We start from the raw sequence: 27241 nt of genomic DNA, 5'->3' as shown, positions 1-27241 counted from the left end.
TATGCATGTCTACGTAAAATACAGGATTTAATCACTGCGGCCACATAAAGGATGCATAAAGGTAGGACACACGAAGGAAACATAAAAGCAGTGGCCAAATTTCAACATGGGGGAAACATAAAGTACGGTAACATAAGGGATACATAAAGGGAGGACACATGAAGGAAACGTAAAAGCAGTGGCCAAATTTCAACATGGAGGAAACATAAAGTACGGTAACATAAGGGATGCATAAAGGGAGGACATATGAAGGAAACATAAAAGCAGTGGCCAAATTTCAACATGGAGGAAACATAAAGGACATTTCCTCATGTGAACTGCGGGAAACATACAGTAAACATAAAGGGCATAACCATTTTCATAAGGGGAAGGCGCTCGGGTTATCAACATTTATCGTCTAGCTGGGTCTTTGCAGATAACTAATACTGCTGTTGGCAGCAGCGTCGTTTTCCACATAGGATAATGACGACGACTTTATTCCTTGCGACTCTGTAGCTAAACCGAACTTCAGCATTACGTGGAGCGCGTTTAAAGCGTATACTCTTTGTAAATCTCGGCTGGCGATCGCTTTAAGCATTTCCGGGGATTACCAGCTCTGATTTTTACTTCTGTGTAGACACAATAATTATTGCACAAGATTGCTGAGGACTAGGCGTCTGCAAGCAAAACCGTTCATACATTTCAGCTAGAGAGCCAGAAACAACCAGAGAAGAGCAATAAGACTTGTCTTATTGACATGTGCAACTTGCGATGATCAGCAATAGACACACGCGCTTGTCTACTCGAGTCGCCTACTTTCGAACGATGAGGTTCAGAAGGCATTGCTCTGGAGGTAAAACGGCACGCAGTGAAATAATGGTCTACTAGGCCTCGCGCGATAACGCACGAAGTCAGAGCTGAATCGCGCGCCTGGTACACCGAACTTGCGACCTCCAACTAAACACCACAGCGCCCCAGCTACCACGGCGGGTGATAGTAAATACGTGACGAAGCAAAAGTACCAAGCAAGAAAAGTAAAATGAAAGAGTACAGCACCTGCTTATCGCGGTCGTAGTTGAATGGGGAAATTTACAGCAATTATATTTTTAGTTAGGCTCCTGCTTGATACTTCAAAAAGGACCAGTTTTCTGGTGAAATACGTTTGTTTCATTTAGTTTCTCTATCTCTTTAGAAATGTGTAACTTAAAGCGATGAATACCTTTTTTTTTTGCTGCTGCAGCAACAGGGTATACTGCAGTCGGGAAGCTGGCGTTTTAGAAAAGCGAGATCTCCTGTTGGCGAATCATTCAACGACTCGAAATGCGAAGTTACAAGAAAACAAAACGGAGGAACAAGTACGGATACAAGAGAAAGTTAAGGAAGCTTGTATTTCAAGCACGTCTACGAACACAACGCGACTGAGCATTCTGGCGACCTGCGCGCACGCGTGCATGGTGGTATTTCTTGGGACTCGTGCATCTCGATCCAAGTCGGTTGAACTGCGAAGAAAAGTGTCGTTACAATTTTTTTTTTCCGAACAGTGCAGCATCCGCATTCGCGGGGTCACCCCGACTGACAGATGGCTTTCTCGTTTCAGCCGACACGATCTCAAAGATGGGCGACGCGAAGGACGCCTGCAAGAGTTTCAGCGCTCACGTATGCAAGGCCAAGGTCAACTACGCCTTCGACGCACTCAGCAAGATGCTCAAGGACATCGAAGGGGTCGAAAGTACGTGACCTGGAACCAGAGAGGTTTTGCATTTCCCAAGAGAAGTTCCCGCTTGTTCGCAAACGTCTTGCCGTTTACGGGTTAACTGGGTGACCGCAGTCGGGGGTCGTGGCGACCTCTTGCAGCGCTTGTGTGCTGCTACAATGCGTTTCAATTGTGGTGTGTGTGTGTGTGTGTGTGCGTGTGCGTGTGCGTGTGCGTGTGCGCGTGTGTGCGCGTGTGTGCGCGCGTGTGTGCGTGTGTGCGCGTGCGCGCGTGTGTGTGCGTGTGTGTGCGTGTGTGTGCGTGTGCGTGTGCGTGTGCGCGCGCGCGCGCGCGTGCGCGTGTGTGTGTTTCTAGGAAGCAAAGTCGTGAAAGGACTGCGCGTCAACGATTCGGCCGCTACCGCCGCTTTAGACCCAGCAATACGGCAGACTGCGGTATAGGCTTAATGCCGCGTTTCGGCAACGCCTCGCCGCCGCGCCCGCTTGGGATCTGTCAGAGGACCGCGAGCGCGACGCTAAGCCTTACTATTGCTGCAAATGCATCGGCCTGCGGGCGCAATTTCTCTTCATCGATCATTAATATTATACCTATGAGCGGAGCCTTCTTAGCGGATTTTATGGGAATTTGCTTCCGGGTGCTGCTTCTGTCCTGCCGAATCGCTCGCGACAACAACCTGACGCCTCGACCGTTAGGCTTCCCGCGTGCCGTCATTCAGCGCTTATTACCATGTTTTAACGGGATCGGCGCGTCCGTCACGTAGGAACGTAGCGCTGGCGCGGCGGTTTCCATTTCTTGGAACGCGCAAGGACGAAACGGGCTGACTGAGGACAGTCGCGCCGCTGTCTTTCGCGCCTCACGTCGTTCTTTCGACAGGTGTGAAACCTCGTGAGTGCGTCGACGTCTCGCAGTGTGCACAGTCTCGCGAAGAGCTGTCGGCGTTTCGCCCTGGTTTTTGAAACGGCGCAGTTTTGTGCGTGAGCGGTGCACGACATTCCACAGTTGTGACCTGTGCTCGGCGCAAACAAGAACGTAGCGTGAGATATTGAACGCTGCACGCCAACGGACTACGTATATAAATGCACTAGAACGCGTTGCGTTTTCTTTTATGGTATTTAATTAAGCGCTTCAGGAAAAATTCACGAAGATTTCAACATGTGCGTTGAAGCTGCATAATTTGCTTCTTTTCTCTCACTTATACTCTCGTGCAGTCGCTGCAGACACTCCGGGCTTGGGGACGGCCAATTTTGCGAAGCAGTTCTTGAGCTCTTGCAAAGGTGAGTATGCACTTCGGAACGAATACATGCAGTAGCGTTGAGAACAGTTGAAATAATTTAAAAGATGGCAACCAAAAGGCGTTCTGCCAGCGGAAATGTTTCTTTAAAAGGACACCAATTCAAACGACTAAATGAATTTAGATTGCTTACGTATTCTTTCAAGTGCCTATTTTGTTCACTTTTGCAGTAAGAGGTTCATTATTAGAGGAATACATGAAGGCAAAGAAAAAAAAAAACTGGTTTGAACATCGCTACAAAGCTTGGCAGTCTGCATGTCAGAGTGACGTCTTGGATAACCAGCACAAGTTCAAATGCGCACAGAAAAGAACTGATAACCTATGACACTTGTTAGGCGTAATTACATGGGAGTACGATGCATAGGCAGTCACTTCGCAGTCTCAAATACACGTTGGGAGCGTATACGGCAGACCCCTCCCCCTAGAGAAAGAACTCGGACTGCCTTTAAAGAGAAAAAAAAAATTCACTCAGGAGCATATGGACTTCGTTCCCTTCAAACTATTTTCCAACGTTGTCAGTATACTTGACTAACTTTTTCTCCTAGACAACACTGGGGCACCTCTAACGTCATTGCGAAGTCATTTTCAGCTATGCTAGTCTAATCTATTTTTTTAATGTACTTTTATTCTTTTGAAAATCAACAAAAGAGAATAGTCGGACAGGGCTTGGTACGATAAATAGGGTGCGTGGTAGAAGCCGGCCAATCACTTTTGAGTGACTTTCGATCTGATTTTTCATATCATGGCCCAAAATCAAACAAGTTTGCTTTGTTTTCTTTCCTTGATGGAGTAGGCGAGAAACAAACATCGCGGTTACGCGTCGCATGCCTAATTCCACACTCAAAATTGAAAATATACTCTCAAGAGCTTGAACTCATACCAGCAGCTCCTGAAATATTCTCAGCTGTGGAGCAACAGCCATAATTGATTTTTTTATTTCGTTATTCCGATAATCTCGTAAGTACTACGTAAGTACTATAGCGGTTGAAGGCCTGCCGAAATAACGCTGAGTAGACCATATATAAATATGATGGCTTGGCGCAATCAAGGACTCAAGGGAACAAGGGGAGCGCACCCCTTGTTCGCTTCCGTCCTTGTTTGCGCCAAGCGATCATATTTCATCATCATCATCATCATAAGCATCATCATCATCAGCAGCCTGGCTACGCCCACTGCAGGGCAAAGGCCTCTCCCATACTTCTCCAACTACCCCGGCCATGTGCTAATTGTGGCCATGTTGTCCCTGGAATCTCATCCAATCAATTAACTATCTGCCGCCCCCTGCTACGCTTCGCTTCTCTTGGAATCCAGTCCATAACCCTTAATGACCATCGGTTATCTTCCCTCCTCATTACATGTCCTATCCATGCCCATTTATTTTTCTTGATTTCAACTAAGATCTCATTAACTCACGTTTGTTCCCTCACCCAATCTGCTATCTTCTTACCCTTTTAACGTTACAGCCATCATTCTTCTTTCCATAGCTCGTTGCGTCTTCCTCAATTTAAATAGAACCCTCTTCGTAAGCCTCCAGGTTTCTGCCCCGTAGGTGAGTACTGGTAAGACACAGATGTTACACACTTTTCTCTTGAGGGTTAATGGCAACCTGTTGTTCATCATCTGAGAAAGCCTGCCAAACGCACCTCAGCCCATTCTTATTCATCTGATTATTTGAGCCTCATGATCCGGATCCGCGGTCACTACCTGGCCTAAGTAAATGTATTCCCTTACCACTTCCAGTGCCTCGCTACCTATCGTAAACTGCTGTTCTCTTCCCTGAGACTGTTAAACATTATAGGGAAGCTGAAAGCTTTTCCAGAAAAAATGTGTGAAGAGCAGTACCTTGTAGTTTTCAACCTTCTGAATTCGAATATCGCATCGAAATTGAGCGAAAGAAAGCGCAAACATATTTTATTTCGACGAAAAGTGCAGCAGCAGACACGCCCAGCTCGCGCGCCTCGTTTCCGCCTGTGATTGGTCGGGCGCCTCGTGACGTCAACAATGGTGTTCGTCCGGACCGACTGCTGCCGCTGCACACGAAGTATGGTGCAAGGTAGTTTGGTGCTGTTTTGCTGAGACGGGTCATGGAAAATTTCGAGAGCTTGCGTTTCTCTGAGGAGTTCGGCGTTGAGTGCAAACTCCACGAGAGCGATGTTGCGCGCGACGGTGAGGGGCGACGGCTTCGAGCGACAAAACGGGCCGTCGCTTGAACAGATCGCTCGGTGTTGTCGCTCGATCGCTCGTTTCTAGAAATCTAGAACTCGTCGCTCGTCGCCCGGAAATGCTATGAGCGACTAGCCAATAGTGCGAAGCCGAAACTGGGTGTACATAACTCAAATACTACTGTTTGTCGCACGAAACGAGCAAACTATTGAATTTTACACGTGCAAAAATAAGAACCTAGTGCAAGACCTTCAGAAATATTTTATACTCCTTCTTCAGTAAAATACATGAACTTAAATTGATAAAGCATGCGTCACGCTAGTTTCGGCGCGTATATTGCTGCCCTCATACCGGGAAGTCGTCGCTCAAAGCCGTCGCTCGCGTGGAGTTCGGCTTGCAGGCGACGAGTGAACGCGACAGACATCGCCTCGCTTGTCGCGCTGTCGCTGTCGCGTGCAAGATCACTTGTAAGGGTTTTGTACTTTACTCCCTACATGTACGAGCCGAGTGCGAAGAGCCGGCCTCTCGAAGAAGCAAAAAATGCTGGTGCAAGCACTGCTTTCCACGTGAACGAAGGCGAAGTGTTAGCATCTCCTTGTGTTGGAAATATTCTTTGGCGAGTATGTTTTTTGCTAAGCTGCATTCAGCGTTCCAGTGAGTATGTTTCCGGACAAACAACTGTAGTGTTATGTTCCTGCATGCCTCCTCGTAGAACGTAAGCGGTGATGCGATCTTCGGCATTTGTGCGCTGCCCCAAAGCTGTCGGCAATCTACACAGACGGTTTAAACGCGGGAAAAGTTTACCGGCGGTTGTAGCACGTGTAGTATAGAACTTTCATCAGCGCGCCATCCACACGCTACTCGTAACCAGCCAATTCCGTCGGCTTCGTGAGATGGTCGATTTCTCTATGTGTGCGAGAGAAGGGGGAGCGCAGCGTCCTGGCGTGAGCACGCTTTCCAACACATGCAAATTTTACGCTTGCACTGCGTTATGGTAGCTGCATGCAGGCTGTTTCACAACACACATGCGAATAGAAAATTCGCCGCGCTTGGCGATGAAACCTGCGTCAAGGGTGGGAGATAAACATGCACCTTCCGTTCAGCGTGCTAACACGAATGAGAACCCAAAGCACGCATTATTGATAAACTCCGGTAGTAATCGTCACGGAAGTGCCTAGAGCACAACACTGTCGTTCTTGAGCGCTTGAAGTTGTTTCGCTTCACAGCAGCCTCCCACTTTGCTCAAAGCTACTTGTCTTGCAGGAACTAATGAAACACCGGAACATCGTCGCGGCCGCTGGTGTTCGTGCAAGCGTTGGCTGCACAGAACACCGGCATGATCGGCCTAAAAGTTCAATTGTGCTGCGCACGTCAACTACCACTCCTATATACACAGAAACAAAGAAATGTAGGGTCGAGCGAAGCAGATTGGGACGGCCGGCACGCAGAAATAAGCCCGGTCAGGCACGGTCGCGGAGACTGCGAAGGAACGGACCACCAGTGCTGACGTCACTACGCCGCGGTTTCCGGTCTCCGCTCGCATCGTCAGCGTCAGCAGCAGAGCGCGGCGCTCGACGGGGGGCGGAGCTACAGCGCAATTTTAACCGACGATTGCGTCGCTCCGAAGTGAAAAATCCCTCCCAAAATTTTACCTGCATGGTTTATAAGGTTCCCGCATCCGTATATGAGTGTCTCATTGAATTCGACAGACTCTTCAGCTTCCCTTTAATTTAGTTTTCTGTAGAATAATTTTTAGACCTACCCTTCTGCTTTGCCTGTCCAGGTCAATGAGCATGCATTGCAGTTGGTCTCCTGAGTTATTAAGCAAGGCAATATCACCAGCGAATCGCAAGTTACTAAGGTATTCTCCATTAACTCTTATTCTCAGTTCTCAATCCAGGTCTCTAAACACCTACTCTAACCACGCTGTGAACAGCATTGGAGAGATCGTATCTCCCTAGCTGACGCCTTTCTTTATTGGGATTTTGTTGCTTTCTTTATGGAGGACTACGGTGGCTGTGGAGCCACTATAGAAATATTTCAGTATTTTTACATACGGCTCGTCTACACCCTGGTTCCGTAATGCCTGCTTGACTGCAGATGGTTCGACTGAATCAAACGCTTTCTCGTAATCAATAAAAGCTGTATATAAGGGTTGGTTATATTGCGCACATTTCTCTGTCACCTGATTGATAGTGTGAATACGGTCTATTGTTGAGTAGCTTTTACGAAATCCTACCTGGTCTTTTGGTTGACAGATTATGGACAGTTGAAGATTCTGGTCTACTCAGATATGAACCGACTAGCCCAGCAACATGTGTACTTCCAGCCGAAATAAGAATGGTGTTTAACGGACATTTTTGCCCTCGGAACTGCCCAAATCACTCAAACACTCGTGCGGGGCTCAGTACCTCTTCCATGAAGCTTAAAGCATTTTAATTGTTTATGCAGTGGTTCCTAATGTGATTAGTGTTTTTTGGGTACTTCAGGCAATTTTAGGTGACTGTCTGTCCGCCTCATAGGCGTCGACTCCGCGGTGCTCCGGGGCCCGAGTCCCCTCTGGAGTTTTCCAGTGGGGGTAGAGCCCTTCCGGCGATGCGGAAACCTACCCCCCCCCCCCCCCTCCACCACCCCTCTCCTTAAAATGTCATTACCAGAGTGTTCTGTTACCCACAGCATTCGAGTTTTCGTTTGAGCTGCCTCTACCTTTTCACTAAAACTTTTATTGCGCCAAAATATTACTGAATTATTGTTAGCGCGGACGTGCACGGCTGTTAACTCATGTTTTCGCTTTAATTCTGCAAGTCCTGAGAGTAGGAGAATAAGCGAATTAAAGCCCCAGCGGCGGCTACCTCGACCACATCTTTTCAGTTTAACATTTTTTTTTGTTAATTTGCAGTGTGAGAACCATGCACAGACACAATATATGTAAATATACGTGTACACAGGGCAAATAATACTATATTTTTTTAAATAGAAGAAGCTAGCCAACTAACAATTACGTGTGGATAGCCTAGGCCTACAGAATGAATATGTCGCTGTATGTTCACCTCGCTTCAAATTGTTTTGCGTGCTTTGTTGACCCAGAAGAAAAAAGCCTGCAGACTTCAGTGACCCCTGCTGCAGTGTCTTTCATCAACGGCGTGTGAAGTACATGTGAATGATATGTCTCAGTATTGCTTCTATTTCCAGCATGCAATGCTAAGGACTCATGAAAAAACAAAAGCTTTTAATAATTTACAACATATATTCGGAATGAAAACATCGCCACTTGCATGCAGATGTCATAAATACGTATAATTCAGTCAGAAATCGAAATGAGGCCAAGCCGGATTCACTCGAACTCACAATCAGTAACAGTCATGCTCCGTAGCGCTTATACTTGGTCTCGTAGAAAAAAAAAAAAAAAAGACGAAGAAAGAAAAAAAGGCATGCGAAAATGCATGTCCAGCGACGCCCTTGAAAACCGCTACTACAACTCCTGAGAAGGGTATGCAATACTTACTTGCATTAGAATAATGGTAATTCGGACGGCACGCCACCGCTGTTCGTATTGCCAGTTTTCCCCTCCTTTACAGCTCCTCGTATTCATGCTGCTACTCTGGAGTCCTAACTATGCGTTGCCTACCCATAGCGGTGCTGCAGCAACAATGAAATCAGTTACTAGACTTGTTCTCCACCCGCCGCGGTTGCTCAGTGGCTATGGTGTTAGGCTGCTGAGCACGATGTCGCGGGATCGAATCCCGGCCACGGCGGCCGCATTTCGATGGGGGCGAAATGCGACAACATCCGTGTACTTAGATTTAGGTGCACGTTAAAGAACCACAGGTGGCCGAAATTTCCGGAGTCCTCCACTACGGCGTGCCTCATAATCAGAAAGTGGCTTTGCCACGTAAAACCCCATAATTTAATTTTTTTTCTTTTATTAGTGAAAGACCAGTGACGTCACTCCCCACGTCGCAAGTTGCCATCGCGGCAGCAGCTTCCGCAACAGTAATCTTTACAGGGAAACGGGCAACGCTACGTGCTTCGTTATCAGGAGCGCTTTGTCACGAATTATCTGGTTCGGATGATTGTTTCGTGCTCGTTCTTTATTGAAACGAATGCTGTTCGGTATGTTGTACACGCGATACCAAAGAATGTATGCACTTTTCGCTTCACTTCTCTGAGTGCTTGAAGCCTGCCTCACCTCCGCCGCGGGTCGGTCGGCATTTTTGCCCATGGACGCGGACGCGAAAAGTAGAGACCAATGAGCGGCCAACAGCTTCGCTGTAAAATAAAATGGCGCAGTTGCGCAGGAAAGGCGAAGCACTATTAGCCCGTTCAGTCATCAATTACGACCGACCATTGATAAATATGTGAAATTTACATAATTTTATGCCAGCGTGCTGGAGACTTCATAGAAAGCAAGTCAAAGTGGGGTGAGAATGACTGTACATATTATAGAGGCCCAACATAATTATACACTAATTAAACATTCATTTACTGTACGGTCAGTCATACTCCGTTTCTTCATTAAAAATATTAGATCACCCGCTAGAATTACGTGCAGAGGTTAATTATTGTGTCCAAACATTACAAAAAGCGGAAAAATAATCTTTCTCGAATATTATTGAATGACACCACTTCAATCGTCCCATAGAACACGGTAGTGCCTTTGCCAAAGCGGTCGCTTGAAATGATGCATTTCGCTCAGAAGTGAAATGTACTTAGGAAAGCAGCATTTTCAATTTAACGAAAGCTTAGTGTTCATTGTCTATTCCTTGGAACCACTGCACCATAACAGCAAAAGTAAGCCGCTTCCACGAAAGCGTGTGCCGTGGCTGGCAGGGTTAATGACAGTTGCACTTGAATAAACTTCGTGTGACCTCGAAGAATTGTTCACTGAAGTGACGCCCTTATACGAGTATCTACACAAGATCTCATGGTAGGAGACAATTCAATTTCACAGCCTGAGTCTCCTCCCCCCATCAAGAGACTGGCGCCTCTCGGCATATATATGAATGAGAGGAAAGGGAACCGAAGGGCCCGATTTTTATTGATCATTAGAAGCCAACAAAGGACACCAAGGAGAACATAGAGGAAATTACTTGTACTTACTCAATGAGTTAAAAGAAAGGATAAATTAATGGAAATGAAAGTGGATGAAAAAAAAACTGAGCGTAGTTGAGGCACGAACCAGCACCTTTGCTTACGCTTGCGATCCTGTCCTTGGTGTCCTTGTTTGTTGGCTTCTTTTGATATGACTAGAATTATAGTCACACACAAGCGCATACGCACGTATGCGCACACACGCACGTATGCACGCGCACACGCGCACGCGCGCACGCACGCACGCACGCACACACGCACATAAAACATTAAAAAAAGACGAACGTTATGGGACATACTTGTACTGATGTTTCGGTCGGAGGGCCGGCCTTCGTCGGCGTGAAGGCCGTCGACAGCCGGTCTTCCGGCTCAAACATCAGTAAAAATATACGCCACAACGTTCGTCGTTATATATATATATATATATATATATATATATATATATATATATATATATATATATATATATATTAGGTTGCACCCGTAGCTCCATCATCTGCTAGGCGCGGTCGCGTCGGGCGGCACTTGCAAAAGTATCCGTGATTTTCTGCCGAAAGTCATTGCACGTCATCAGGCTAGCTTCACGGTTCTCGTACCAAGTACGGCCACTGTCGTCAAGGACGAAATATATATATATATATATATATACGTATATTCTACTTAGAAGACGACGACGACGGGGGCAATAACGGACTCCGTCTAGTGGGTCTAGAATGTCTTCGAAGACATTGAAGACTGCCTTGACAAGTATGAACGCGTCGCACAGATTAACCAATGGACTGAGCAACAAAAGCTATCATATGTCTATTTCGTCCTTGACGACAGTGGCCGTACTTGGTACGAGAACCGTGAAGCTAGCCTGATGACGTGGAATGACTTTCGGCAGAAGACCACGGATACTTTTGCAAGTGCCGACCGACGCGACCGCGCCTAGCAGATGATGGAGCTACGGGTGCAACCTAATGAGTCGGTCACACTGCTTGCCGAGGACATGGCGCGCCTCTTTCGTAGAGCCGACCCGAACATGACCGAAGATATGAAGTTGTGCTACCTCATGCGAGGTGTAAAAGAGCAGTTCGCAGGGCTTGTGCGGAATCCACCAGTCACCGTCGCTGACTTTATCAAAGAGGCTACGGCTATTGAGCGGGCCCTTCATCAACGGTGCAGACAGTACGATCGACTGTCCACCAGCAATGCAATAAATGCCGTCGCAGGGATTGCCGAGTATCATAATTCCTTGCGTCAATTGATAAGAGAGCTTGTCAGAGAGGAAGTGCTAAAGATTCTGACACCGACGTTGGATAGACCTGTAGCATCAATCGCCGAAGTGTTGGGCGACGAAATCAGGCAGGCGCTCCCGGCAGCCGATTTTCAAGATCACCAGCGTCCCATGACTTACGCCGCCGCTGTCCGATGTCCACCACCCGTCACAACCACACCGTCGTACCACCAGCCTCCAACAGCCGTTCCTTGGTTGCCGCCGCAAGAGGATGCTTCGAGGCTCGCACCCGTTATGCCGCTGCAGTCGCACCAGCAGCCGTCGTTCGCCGCCCCTTGGTCAACGCCGCAAAAAGACGCTACGGGACGGCCGCAATTTCGGAAAACCGACGTATGGCGCGCCGTTGATAGGCGACCACTTTGCTTTCACTGCGGAGGCGCCGGCCATATTTCGCGTAATTGCTGGCACCGCGACACGTCATTTCGACCTCATCGTCCGTGGTCCTATGGTCAATGTGCAAATGACGATTCCATGCTACGCCGCGACGACGCTACTTTTCGGGAACCTCCAATAGCACACTCAAATGACGAATCCGTGCCCAACGATAGGTCCGATTTCGGCCGTCGGTCGCGTTCTCAGACCCCTCCACATCAGATGGCTTTTCCTACTGGACGTACTTTTGCTGACCTCCGAACACGAAGGTCGCCCAGCCCACGCCGAGGAAACTGAAGGCGGCGACCTCTGGGGTCGCCGCCTTCAGTTTTTATTGTCTAGCCCGCCGCAAGACAATAAAAAGCCCCCAACACTCCCGCTGCAGTACACTGTAAAGCCGATAAATACCGAACCGAAAAAATTGTGAGCGCCGACGTTGATGTTTTGTTGGACGGACAGCCAGTGACAGTGTTAGTCGACACTGGTGCTGATTTCTCGATAATGAGTCAGGAACTCGTCCTCCGCCTGAAGAAAGTAAAGACGCCATGGACGGGACTTCACATAAGGACGGCAGGCGGTCAATTACTGATGCGTACTGGAAGATGTACTTTAGAATTCATATCGGGGATTCTTCTTTCGTGGCCGCTTTCATCGTTCAGCCTGTGTGCTGTAAAGATTTGATTATTGGTATAGATTTTCTGAAAGAAAATGGCGCCGTAATTAATATCGCAGATCGCATGGTGACGTTTTATAAGAGTCGTGGTTTAGTCTATTGCTTATCGCCGCAACACCACTCCTTTCGTCTAACAGAAGACGACGTTGTCATCCCACCTCGATCATGTGCCCTCGTTTCGGTTGCATGTGACGTACCGTTTTGTTGCGAAGGCGTTGCCGACCAAATAACCACGTTGTTGTTCACTCATGGTATCTCGGTCGCACGAGGAATCGTAAGTGTCCCCCACGGGCGCACGAACCTGTTGCTAACAAATTTTAGCACAGAGCGATGGTGCCTTCCAAAGGGCACGGCTGTGGCTTATTTTGACGGTGTTGCCGATGTGCGCGGCTGCTGTTCACTACTCGAAGAAGCACCGACGCAAGATCCAGCTCCTGTACTTGACGTCAGCACTGCTTTGTCGCCACACGATCGAGAACGGCTTCTTACGCTACTGGCCAAATTCAGCGACTGCTTTGCGTCGACGTCCAGCGTTGGTCGGGCACCTCTAACAAAGCACCAAATAATTACAGAAGATACGGCAAGACCAATTCACCAAAATCCTTATCGTGTTGTTCCCAGAGAACGTGAAGCCATACAACATCAAGTGACAAAAATGCTTAAAGACGAAGTAATCCAACCATCAATGAATCCCTGGGCATCTCCTGCAGTTCTAGTCAAGAAAAAGGACGGCAGCCTGCGTTTGTGTGTGGACTACCGAAAACTAAATTAGGTGACAAAGAAAGATGTGCACCCGCTTCCCCGTATAGATGATTCACTCGACAGGCTTCGACACACGCGTTACTTCTCTTCAATGGATTTAAAAAGCGGATATTGGCAAATCGAGGTAGACCCGAGAGACCGTGAAAAAACTGCTTTTGTGACACAAGACGGCCTATACGAATTTAAGGTCTTGCCTTTCGGCTTGTGCTCTGCCCCTGCTACGTTCCAACGCCTCAAGGACACTGTGCTTTCAAGCCTGAAGTGGAAAACCTGCTTAGTATACCTCGACGACATCATCGTGTTCTCCGCAACATTTGAAGAACAACTCGAGCGGCTTGAAGCGGTTCTGCAGTCGATCCGGTCCGCCGGCCTTACCCTGAAACCGGAGAAGTGCCACTTTGGCTTTGCGGAACTACAGTTTCAGGGTCACGTCGTCGGCCACGCAGGTGTTGATCTACAAAAATGTTGTCATATGTAATGTAACTATACATACAGTTGTTAATGGCATACTGAGCAAGTTTTGCGAACACTGACAGCACAGAGGTATGCCTATAGTTATTTAGGTTGTCTCTGTTACCACACTTGTAGATCACACTGACTCGGGCTAATTTCATGTCATCAGGAAAGCAACCAGAGGTCAGCATGACACTGCAAATATGCGTTAGGGTAGAGACAATAATATTGGCGATTTCTTTACCTGGCCTTGTCATTGTGGTCTACTCCAGGGGCTCATTCGAGTTTAAGCGAATGTGTAATATTAAATGTTTCATGTTGATTGCATGGTAATAAAAATAAATATTCAGAATAGATTGTCGTCATAAAACTGACGGGATCTAAGGAGTGGCCACGAGGTTCATTTGGTGTACCTGCAGTTAAAGAGTGTGCATTCAGTTGATGAGCTAATTTGAAACCATCTAAGTTTTCTTATTTATAGGTTAGAGGTGTGTGAATACGATTGTTATTATCGCCAATTAAATGGCAATGACATGCATCGAACTTACTTTGGTAATGTTCCTTTCGTGCTTTCTTAATGTCGCTTCCCAATTTATTTCAAATTTTTTGTATTCAAGAAATGGATTAGCCTCTTTTGTCTGTGCGCAAATAAGCGGCTTTTCTCTATGATTCTTTCACGTAGTCTCTGGGAAATCCATCGTTTCCTACTTTTTCGGTGTTTCTTAAGTGATCGCTCACTGCTCCCATGATTGCTGCATGCAAGATCTAGAAAGTAAGTTAGGCTTACCTCGTCAATCTTCCTGGAGAAAGTAGGCGGATCGCTTTGTGTTTCGCGTTTTGTATGACAAGGAAGTATGCAGAAAATCGGAATGTGATCACTGAAACTATATCCAGCTTTTCTGGACACGTACCAACTAGCGCTCCAAGCGGCCCCGGCACGAAGCTAGCGCGTTTTCAATGGAAGGAGCGAGTTTTTCGCGAAAAGCTGCAGGTCGATTATTAAAAATGGCAGATGACAAACGTGTTATGGAAGACAATCCACATGAGCCGAATGCAGTGATCACGCTGTGGCAAGGGAGAATTTTGTTCCCAGAGCGGTTAAAGATTCAGCAATGGAAGCCTACGCAAACAACGAAAATTTGTACTCGATTGTTGAGACAAGAACGGTAGTCGTGATAAAACTACGACGTCTATCGTAGTAGTCGCGGCAGCGTATGTAGTCCCGAGACGCAGCTTTCGATTCATGCCTGTTGCGACTCTCTACACATGGCGTCACACTGTTCCCATAAGCGATTTTTGAAACGCAGTTGTGCACGTTCACGTGGCATCTATAAAAACCTGAGCGTATCACTTGCGGCAACGTTGGAAGCCGTGGCCGAGTCATTTAATCGCTCGCATCTATCATTCTGCGTCTGCTGGCAGCGGTTCAATGCCGTCTCGATACCACCCTTTTTTTAACGCCACGTAGGACTGAGTTCGATACTCTCCCACCAGATGGCCGAAACACAGAGCTCAATATTTGGTTTCAGTTTTCGTTTCTTCAGGAGGGCTCTTCAAATATTCTATTTTCTATTTTTACTTCCTAAAACGTAGCAATGGGTTGCTTATATCTTAAGTCATCGCTTTTATTATCAAATTTTATTCCTTGGACAACACAACAAGCCAGCGCATGGCGTTGTGTTGCGTAAAAAATACTGTCGTGCCTTGTAGCATGGACATGCTCAGGAATTATGGACATTGCACCTTCACCGTCCTGTGGAACTTGACGGCAATGCACATGCGTAAATGAATGGGCAAAATTTTCAATAATTTGATTTATATATAACAACCGAATATAAAAAAAAAAGTTTCAACTGTCTGCGCCAAGAGGGTAGTCTTTTCTAACATGTGCATTTATGCCACTCAATCGGAATATTGGCGGTGCGTTAAATCAGCGTTTTGGTCGGGGATGGACGGTTATGTCCCACGACAGGAGCAAATGGGTTTGAACTCTCTCAGCAAAGGGCACATTGACTTGAAGAAGGGCGATATTTAAACCGTAAAGCGATTTATTACCGCTGGGCTTTTGAACGGTAATTGCAGAGCGAGCGTCATTCAGTCTGTTTGCACGCGCATGTTTTTGTCGGGCAACAGGGAAGGAGAGGGAGTGTATATTAAATTAAATTATGGGGTTTTACGTGCCAAAACCACTTTCTGATTATGAGGCACGCCGTAGTGGAGGGCTCCGGAAATTTCGACCACCTGGGGATCTTTAACGTGCACCTAAATCTAAGTACACGGGTGTTTTCGCATTTCGCCCCCATCGAAATGCGGCCGCCATGGCCGGGATTCGATCCCGCGACCTCGTGCCCAGCAGTCCAACACCATAGCCACTGAGCAACCACGGCGGGAGTGTATATGGGCGTGGACACTTTGAGCGTGCTTGCGTGTGTACTTGTATTTGCGTGAGCGCGCGTGTTCGTGTCTCAACAAGCATACAACAACACACAACAAGCATACGCGTGTTTGTGTGTGCATGCAGTTCCGTGTGTGTGCGCGCGTGCGTGCGTGTTTGCGCGTGTGTGCGTGCGTGGGCACGGGCAGACGTGAATGCGGACGAGCATTTGTCCTATCTGTGTTTTTGCGTTTGTGTGAGTGTGTGCGAGCATGCGCGCTAGCGAGCATTAATTTCTCCGCGTGCGGATTATTTCATCGCTCGGATTAATTCGTCCGCTCTTGCGGATGAATGAGATATAGAGTTTACTTAAATTTTCGTCAATTTCACATTCACACATTCGTCAATTTCTTTAACTAAATTCAAGCCCTAAATAGTATTCCGCTTCCAACAATCACTAGAATTTACCTGTCTCTCTCAAATGCAACAATTTGCATTTAAGTAAGTCCAGGGGTTATCTTAGAAAAGGTTTCTGCATTTTACGTCTATTTGAAAAGCCCGCGTTGGAGTTGGGCCCGAGCTAGAACTTCCTCTTAAGGGATTTGCTGTAAAAAGAATAAAAACATTAAAGAAACATCTCAGCCAAGGACAGCACTTCAAGTTGTTAGCGTAGTTTGTGTGTGGTTCCTTCTTATTGTCTCGTCTTGAAGCGCTGTTCTTCCTGTGACGTTACATTTGTTTCTTTTTCTGCGTCAGTTACGCCTTCTAAGTGCGTTTACTTGGAAAATTTTTGTTCGCATGGCTCTTACAGAAGCATGGTTAATAAAAATTTATTCACTTGGCTGGATAATCACGAAGACGGGCTCCAAACTGCTCATTTCCTTTAGCCACCTAAGATCAATTACTGCAAAATAATTAACGTAGCTTTGTTAATTACGCACACAACTTCTCAACTTACTCCGCATTCAGAGGTGACCAGTCTGAACACTGGAATGATAAAATGATGTCACAAATACTTGTATTTGTTTAATAGTTTCGTTCGGTGCAGTTAAAAGCATCCGACATATTGATGGTGCTGTAGGCTTCATATAAAGCACGTGTGAAAGCTTGGACAGGTTTTCTTGGCGCAAATACACTTCATGAGCTTAAGCACTTGTGCCCAACCGTGCACTTCTGCCTTTAAAACCGATTCTCCTAGTTATACAAGAAGCACCTCAGCGCTACCGTACTTCACACAAGGTGTGCGAGAACATTGTACGCGTTCCCGATTAGATTTCTGAGTGTTGGTGGCATTAGGCTCGGTTTCCTGGCGTCATTATAAATAAAAATAGTGGCCTGGGGGAAAGCATTGAATACATTTTCAGTACTTTACAACATATGGATCAGTGCGGACATGTACGTCGGAACGAAAAGTACTGCAGTATTAGGATGAGGGTTTTGCTGCATCTATTTTGGCTATCTAATGTTAAGATTTAAAGAAAAAATACTGTGATTTTGTGACAAATAATGCTGACATGAAATATGAGCTCCGAGACAGTACCCGTGGTGGAACTGGCCCTTCGACTACCGGGGTGCATTCAGTCACGAAATGCTGATTTGATAAATACCATTAATTGGAAAGGGTTTAGCTCTTGAATTTTTGCTATGTCGGCGCCGCTGTGTAGTCTTGGGGTCCTTTTTATCACGAATGCTATGTTTCAGCTAACATTCAAAGCAACAGTGCACTAGCTTTTTTTTTTCTTTTTGGCGGGGGAGAGGGGAATGAGCTTTCTTTAGCGTCTAACCACTGTTCCAAAGTATCGGTTAGCTCAAGACGCACCTTCATGTGTTTCTAATATCCAGTATGTTGTCATGGATTCAGTAGCGAAAAAGCGTTATCCTATCAGAATGTGCGCGTGAAGCGAATACTGGCCTATATTCTCCATCACATTTGAGGACCCGAGATTATGCTGCAATGTACGAGCATTCCAATCTGATGAACCGATGCCTTGATGCCTACATCAGATGCAGACTAAGCACTACTTTGCGCGCAGCCATCGTTGTGCTTTGAGTGTTATTTTCTTGTCCAGTGCAAGCTCACCTTATAATAACTTATATTCGTGACTCACTCTTTTCGAACTGCCTTGTCCTTCACGTCACTACAACTTGACAGTATAGACGTGCTACATCTTCATTGAGTGAATACTGGGGAATGTACTAGGACTTATGTTGCGTGTGCGTTTTCACATTTACTGCAAAAATTTATTTTTCATAACTTGCATATGAATTTAGGAGGCTGTAAAAGACAGCAAATTATATTAGCAGGAGGTCTTAGTAATACAGAAAATATAAATGCTTATTTGTCGGTTTTCACCTCAAGGTAAGGAATTTCAGCAAATATATCCTTATGATAATTAAAAGCCTATCCGCTGGACAGCCTTTCATCTGAGTTCCCCTTTTGCAATCTGATACCGACGTGAAGGTGGTTCGTATCGTGGGCCCTTGGCGTATGTCCAACCGTAGAAGAAAGGGTTATTCTGAATGTTTCATTTCAGGAAGGCGTGTTACCTTCCTGCTATTCATTCCGGTTCGCAAGCACGCAAAGACGAAATTGCTGCGGGAAGAGCGTCGCTAGTTCAAAGCCACGAGCTACCGTAACTCACCTCTCCTATATCGCTGTCATTTAGGCTTAGATAAGAAATGTATATTTTAAATCGACGCGTCACGAATCCGAATAGAGCTGCTCGCGACTAGCCCAGCTAGGTTTCATTTCGTAGACAATATGGTAGACAACACAGATTCCATGGTAGACAATATGGAGAACAGAGAAATCCTGCATATATTACTGCACAATAATTTTAAATATGGGTCTTCCTTCACGCAAATCATTAACCGTGACAGGAGCCTACTTTGGGAACTAACTGCAAGTACCATATATGTCATACCAAAAGGTGTACATGGCCCGGTGGCCAGTAAATGTGACATAGTATTGCGAGCATCTTCGGCCACAGCATGCTAACGGACGACGACACGGAGACAGTTTGCGCAAGTCTTGTGTCGTGACTTTTGCCTCAAAGTGCAAAACCAACATATCCAATGTATATATCTTATTACTTAAGCGCACCTCGATTTGCAGCTGCTGCGGTAGCCCATGAGTGCCAATAGCGAAGTCAGTAGGGAAATAATCGGGGCACCATAAAGAAATTGACAGGTGAAAATCAAGAGCCGTCTACGACGGCGTCTCTCGTAGTCCGTTGTTCGGACGTTAAGAACGTCCGAACATCGTCCGATGTTCTTGACCTCCGATGTTCTCTTAACGTTCGATGTTCGGACGTTAAGAACGTGTGTCGACTGAAGATAGGCTGCCACGGAGTGCTTCTGACGTTTATCCTAACTTGTTTACGACGTAGCATCAAAAAAAAAAAAAAAAAAAGAACCGTATCAAAAGCCCAGTCGATCATCGCTAGGTGCGACTAAACGCTCTTGGGATGATAAGTCATTTCCAGGTGACGAGCGGCTACACTTTATCAAGAACACTGATAACGCCGGTGGGACAAGCATTGTGGCGAAGTTCAATATGCAGGGATGGCTTTTAATTATTTTATTTTTGTTTTGTTGTCATCACCACCGCGTCACCGCGGGAAGATTGAAAAGATTAAAGTCAGTACGCCATGTGGTGGCACTCACGTGAACTAAACCCTCGTGTCCAGAAAAGCTGGATACGCTAAAGCTAAGGTGCCTTTGAAAATATTCTGAACTCCGCCATTCGCCGAACGTCTAAAAGACTTTCTATATTATTTGTCATTCAGGTTGGCGAGGTTATGCAGTCTTCAAAGCCATGACTCTGTATCACGTGAATAGAACCGATGGATAACTTGGGATTGGTAAATTAATCTTCAAAAGGCAAATGTAAAAAGCATTTAGGTTATTTATCATTGTACATTCATACGTCTCTTCAAGGAATCTGCAATATCCACTAATTGAAACGGGGGGCGGATGATACACAATAATTGGAAGAATATTTTTACTTATCAGTGCTAGGGATTCGATGTCCGAAGTATTGGCAGTACCTTTTGTGATATGCGCACATAGCCCATCTGCACGTTTTTGCGTTCGAGACAAGGAAACGTTAGACATTAAGCTTCGGCCTCTTTACCAATTAACCCACAATTATTGAGCTAATTTTGTTCACTTTCGACTATGTACACAGCGTGTACATTGCATAGAAAGTTGTAGCATTCTGCGATCTGATAAATTAGCACAAGAGAGACTACAAACCATAACGTTTTCCTTACTCCTGAAAAGCAGGGTGCTTGCTCTGACTTGATGGATGAGTGCATGCGTGGGTCCCATGTCACTAACCCTGTGCTCAATGCTTGCCATGTTCTCGCATATAGAAAACTTATCTAGGTCAGGCATCACCATTACCGCACATATTTAGCATTCTGTGCACTCCACTCCTCCTCCCCCCCCCCCCCCCTTCACACAGACACCTTTTTTTTTATTTCTGGAACTTCACTGGCTCACGAATTACGGCTTCATGCGCTGCCGACGAGGCCGTGATTAAAAAAGGCCATTGATAAGTGTTCTTCAATTATTCGAATGTACGTTGCGTTGGTAAATATCGCATCTGAAAATGCGAAATTGCGGTTCTTGACACAAATAAAACGCATTGCCACAAGTATTTCGCAATTTTCTCTCTATTTCCTTCAATGGAATTACAAGCCGCTCTATAGAGAATCATGACCTTCTCCAGAAACTGCAAGGAGGGCATTATGTGCTTTGTAGAATTACTTTTTTTGCCACTTTGTCTAAATGGGCTGGCAGTGTGAACGCGCGTGCGCTTTTTTAAACCCCGCGATTAAGTGTGACGTAACGTCCTGGACCATTTGTTCATACGCCGGACCCCCACCAAAACTAGGTCAGGTGTACGCACGTAACGCGCGAACATTGTGACGCGAATATGCGAGATTGTGGTACTCTCTTTCTTGCGTAGAGAGAGAGAGAGAAAGAAAGAGATAGATAGAGAGACTGAAAGAGATGCAAAGGAGAGAATGGTGGGGAGGTTAACCATAGTTAAAGCCTCCGGTTTGCTACCCTGCACTAGGGGAAGGGAAAGTACAGACCTTCCCTGCGTAATGGTTGTAGGAAAGTAGGCGTAGAAAGGTTCGCTTTATTAAAGCAATTGTTCTCTTGATGACGCTATATTGTCGCAGGAGGGATATTTAGCTATCATTTATTTTATCACGCAGTAAGTTCGTGGACAATATGCTCGGCACCGTGGGCACCTTGTTATGTTTAGAGTCGGGCATGAAATAGATGATAGCTGGCCCATGCTGTTGTCCAACTTATCCACGCTGAGGACGCTGTCGAAGGGAAGGACTGCGTCTCATCGAGAACGAGAAATATGGGATTTATTTACAGTATATACATGATAACGTTACAGTTGATCAGTCTAACATGGCTGAAAGAGGAATGCACACTCGGCCACCGCGCAACTGCTGCTTATAAACACTCTGTCCTCTCTAGATCCGTAGGTGAGAATAAACGGCCGTTCAACCTGCTACCAATTCGGACAGTTCAAAGCCATCGTAGCCGATGCGCCTGTGCGTGGGGGGGGGGGGGGGGGAGGGGGGTTAAACACAGACTTCCGCACAGGTTTCACTGACCACGCCGAGGTGAGTGGGTTGTCGCCGACACGGTGCCTGGCCCGAGCAGGCGCCTCTTAATCTCCGAGCGGACTTCGCACAGTGGCCGCTGCGGCTGTCCATTGTCTGGCGTCTTCAAAGGCCCGTGAGAAGGCACCGCAAAGCATCTCCTTCCAGGAAGTCCCCTTGCTTCAATCGAACCGTGAATGCGTTGGCGATTCCACTAACAATACTTGGTCCGCCGACCGCGTTTAGTCATAGCGGCGCCGAGGTGGGGTTGATGCGGCACATCGTCGCCCCTACAATACGAGTCGCCGCCGCAGGTGGGGAAGGGTTTCTCGGTCGCTTCCCGGAAGCTCGCCACCTCTGCAGCTGTTTGAGAAAATTTTGTAGGTCGGTAACCTTGCAGGCCGTTCGTAACAGCTCCTCCATGGCCAAGAAAATCTCAACTGGCCAGTGCTGATAAGCACTGGCCTTGGCTTGCAGTGACCAGCTGTGAAATGATGCCACCACCCTAAAACATCCAACAAGGACACGCAACTGCAAAACGAACCCCACAACACAGCTCTGCGACGAGATGACTTATCTTGGATCTCACTTTAGGCCCGCTAGGCCTCAAAGAAAACAGAAGTGCAGAAAGAAAAATGCTGTATTTCGCTACTACAATTTGGAAGGAATTTCATGCTGACAAATTGGCCAGTCATAGAGGGAGGCCTGCTAAATGAGAGGGAATCTTCTTGGCTTAACAAAATTAACAATAACAGCCCCAAAATTAAGGCGGTATCCCTAAACGCAGAATTCAAATTAGCCTGCTCAAACCATCCGCAATGCTTTGCAACTTTCCCTTCTTATATCTAACGGAGAAGTTGTACTCTTGGAGAGTTAGGCTCCATCGGAGCAAGTGGCCATTTTTGTGTGACATTTGATTGAGCCACGTCAGAGGACAGTGGTCGGTCTCGAAGATGAACCTCGCTCCGTACCAGCAACACAACTTCTGGGTTGCCCAACGTAAACAAGCACATTCTTTCTCCGAAGCGCTGTAAGATTCCTGTCTTAAAGTTAGTTTACAGCTGACATAGAGGTTAGGATGTTCGCCGTTATCGTCGCCGACCTAAGTACCACGCCCATATCCCTGTCGCTTGAGTCACATAGAACTATGAATTCCTTTGCATAGTCTGGCGCGCGAAGCACAAGACGAGAAACCAATAGCATGTTCAAATTTTGGAAAGCATTCTCCTTGTCCTTATCCCAGTGCACGCTATTCGGTGCTCCCTTTCGGAGGGGGTCCGTTAAAGGACTTGTCATTTGCGAGAAGAAAGGGGGTTAACCGAGGGTCCCGATTTTATTAGTCATATTAGCTCGCAAAAAACTCCGTTCTTTGTCGGAAAAAAGTTCTTTCGGCCAATGTTATGTAGCCACTGCTTCCTGCGCAAGCTGTCAGGCTTTCCTTGTGGTATCATAAAAATGGCATAACCATCTTCAGGCTTCTTGCTGCAGTTATATGCGCAACAGTACGGCGTAGCACTAGCACATAGAGCAGGAAACACGGCGTACAACGATCGCTACGCCGCGCTGAAGCGCCGAGCTGAGGAGAAAATGGCACGAACTAAAAAGAAAAAGAGATCCGCGCGTTTCCAAGGGCAACGGTAGGGAGAGCAATCGTGCAGAACAACGGGGGCAGCACAGGCTGCCGCGGGGGGACGCACAAGGGGCAAGGAAGAGGCGAGGAGGTAGCGCGGCGGCGGCAGAGTTCAGAGTGGCGGTACTTTCAAGTTATCAAGGGATTTTCAGACAGGATGATGCACGTTCGTGCAAACACTGGCGCGTGACTATATGGGATACGATAAATAAGTCCGAAGCGCTTCTACTGCATCCATGTAAAGGCCACTTCTCACGATGCGCTCCCGCCGCCTACGCACTGACCGTCGCGTCGGATATGTCTACGGCGCCTGGAAGCCTCGGGGGTGCCGCTGTTCACGCCAGGCTGCATCAGTGTCCACGCGCTCTTGTTATCGCAGTGATTGCTTCGAGCAAACTCCAATGCACGGAACGCTGTGCGTTTGCGGACTTGTATTTGCGAACGCCCAGCGAGTCTGCCACTGGTCCTTAGAATGCTGGTTTCACTTTTTCGCTATAACCAACTCCTCTAAAGCGGGTTGAAACAGTTTTTGTTTGCCACTTCTTGCTCGCCCACCAGCGATTCTTTTATGTAATTTCCATGAGTAGTAGCGCCTTAGCCTATGTTGAAGTGAATTGGAGCAGTAGGGAGGCATGGTGCTTTCGTGAACTCCTCTTTATCCAACATGTAAATCTACTCCGTAAATAATGGAGAGATGGACAGCGGACCTAGGCAACAACTGCCTCTAACTTTGCAGATGTTTAAGCAATCTATTTCAAAATGACTGTTCGTAATACATGCATCCTGATAGCATGGTAAACGGCACAAAACACAGAATAGTTTTTAAAATATAATTTCTTAAATCCTTTTTATTCCTCGAAGGAACGTATCTGAAAATTTTCATGTAGGCGAAGAGCTCCAAGTTTTTCTAGTTTTACATGCACTAGGCTTTGTTCTGAACCAAAATAATAATTCTAGCTATCACCATTGTATAGTAAAGAAAAGAAAGTTTAGATGCCAAAGACTCAAAGTTTAAGCCATTTTCTTATACACTGCTGTTAATAAAAACAAAGTTTTGGTGACAAAACTATCCATTAGGTGCTGTAGCCGTCACAAGCGTTCAGAAATAACAGAAAAATCTATTTGGAAAGTACAGCAGCTGCAGAGGAAACGTCGCGTTTGTCAGCAAAAGTGGAGTCTTCAGAAAACGTGATTTAAAACTTCTATTTCCGACAAGTTTGCCTAAAACGGTCCAGTTGCGTAGTTTTCCTGATCATTTTCTTTGGATTGCCTTATACTACCCTTTCTTTCGCTCACCTTTTCCCCTTTCTTGCTTTGGGCAGAGGTCTTACAGTCTGCTAATCTTATACAAGCGCAGTGCGTCCTGCTCAACACAGCATCGCGAGACCCACCCATGGTGTAACACTAAAGGCCGAAAAAAATCTTTTTGGCGTGCTTAACATAACTGTCTGAATTGAGTCCATCATAAACAGCGATATTCAATGCACCCTCAAGCGTAGTTTTCGGGCCCCTGCACCAAATGAAGCGTTGATGCGGGAACTATCTAGATTATTAGGATACCTTGGGGGGGTGCATACTGAGCTATCGAAAATGCTAAATAAAAATAAAAAGCAACAAATAGTAAAGCAAACACCACGGCGTGTCACCAAAATGCATGTTTGGCGCCATTTATAAAATTTTCAACTGGGTATCTTAGGATGCCACCTGGTGGCATACATTTGCCATGCATGCTGGCTTAAATTGGGGTTATAATTAAAAAAAATATATCTCCAGGCAATTTAATTGCTGTCTATCGCCCCTTAAGGCGCACTCTCCATATCTGCGGAAGCAACTCGTTTTTAGCCGTCATGTGGAGTGGTGGCCACGAAAAAGCAGCGGACACCAAACTGCAGGTGAATGGACCCCCCCCCGTATGCCTTCGATTCAGTCGCTACTTATGGTTCCACACGAACATCTTGCTCTGCCATGTTTGACGTGGCCTTCGACGTGCCGTGTTGCGGAAGTAACGTAGAACACATCATTGATCTCTTCTCATATAGAGCACATCTTCAAGATCAATTTTCAAGAGCGACACATTGCTGACAGCACATTAAAGGCTTATTTAACTACTCTCTAATTAGAATGACCGATTAAAAGTGCGGAACGCACCTTTCTACCGCGTTGCCTTTCGTGCAATGTCTCGTCGAGTGTCATGTATTGCGTAAATTTTACACATTTGTCGACAATCCGTCGTAATTCCTGTCCAAAGGGGGCTAATGTGCAGAACAAACATCTTGAAATACATTTGCATGGAGGAAGACCCTGTCGACAAGCGACGAGCAAACGCCTCTCATCTTTTCCTCGCAATAGCCTCATCCTTCATCGACGAGTCAGATACCGGGCTGCCTGACTTCGGAAAAACATTTGATTACACGGGCAACATAGACCCGGCCCTACTCTCCGGCCTAATGTCTGTGCACGGCGCAGATGGACTTGTGAGAGCCGTTGCCATCACGGGGAACACAAGCGGAAATCAAGAGGTTAAGACCATATTGGAGGTGAGCACCAAGGACACGGTTTCCTTCTAGGTACTACGACAGCTAAAGTGGTAGCCATCGACAACTATGGCTGAGAAAGAAACCAAAGCATGAATAAAAGTAATTGGCAGTGGCTTAGCTAGGATATACGTAGCGTAAATGTACGGTTATGTTTGGTTAATTTTCAAGTCTTTTGCGCCGACTGGCAGCGGCTCGACTCTCCGTAACCTCCATGTAGAGCGCGCTGCATCAACCGTCTCTCCCGCGCATTTATACGCACGGTGGGACCTCCTCGCGCATGCGCAGTGCCGCGGGGCGCCGCAATCGCAAAGGCGCGTTGTCCGACGCTATCGGCGCGCGGGCGAGCGTCCTTAAGGCTGTTTCACATGCTGCGACTGCAACGACGAAAATCGGTGCTGTCGCACGCGTCGCAATGCGATTTTTAGAGGGCTCATTTCACATGATTGCGATTTTAACAATGCGACTGGTGCGACGCCCAGGGTTGCTGACTGCCAGGTTTCGTGGCACACGCTGCATAATTCTTTTATTGTAGTGAATAAAGGGCGATTCCACGAGAGATCAACACGGGTCAAAAATTTCATATTTTAGATTTCATTGAATATTTTATATTTTATGCGCATATCACTAGGTAGCACTAAAGTGAACGTGGCTTCTTTGCCAAATGAATATTTTAGGAGGAAAAAAATAACGAGATTCTTCAGTGTGGAGGTGCCTATTTAATGCACAAGGCGTTTTCACAAATTCACAACGATGTGAAATACAGTATGTTACAGCTACAAAGAATACATCCTTGTGTGTAAATGCTAGATGTAAACAAGGGTCAGCTAGCCCTGTTTCAGGCTTCTGTGCAAAACGGAAGTGTTTTAAAAATATTGCTTAATTTGCTACAATCTTCAAAAGTTGCTATATTTACGATTTTTTATCAACTAAACCATTACATGTAGCCTTCTGAAATTTGCTGGACTGCGAGAACTTAACCTACTCAACAATTGTGCTGAATATTCTTGCTGTATCACAAATTACCATTTCTACAATTCGTCTCAAATTTGAAGTTTTGACAAAAATGAACGCTATTTAAAAATGACAATAAAAAAAACCCCATCGTAAATTTTTCTCAAAATCTCGTAAACAACTATTCACAGGCACGTGAAAAAGAATATTAAAAAACATGTTGTATTATTTTGTTTGTAATCACAATACAGGTGGTAGAAATGAGAGCTTTGCCAGAATGCAGCAAGGTGGTGAGGAAAAGGAACATCGGGGTAAAAAGAGCGTGCATAAGGCTCT

The 27241-nt window shown here is 46.3% G+C and overlaps 1 pseudogene; it reads left to right on the top strand.

Moving 5' to 3' along the window:
- Positions 1-27241, top strand: part of LOC126523385 (uncharacterized) — a 122679-nt pseudogene that overhangs the window by 55861 nt on the left and 39577 nt on the right.

The sequence above is a fragment of the Dermacentor andersoni genome, chromosome 6 (genome assembly GCF_023375885.2).
Source record: "Dermacentor andersoni chromosome 6, qqDerAnde1_hic_scaffold, whole genome shotgun sequence".
Taxonomy (NCBI): Eukaryota; Metazoa; Arthropoda; class Arachnida; order Ixodida; family Ixodidae; genus Dermacentor; species Dermacentor andersoni.
Note: the sequence above shows the minus strand (reverse complement) of the source record. Positions and strands in the feature narration are given on the sequence as shown.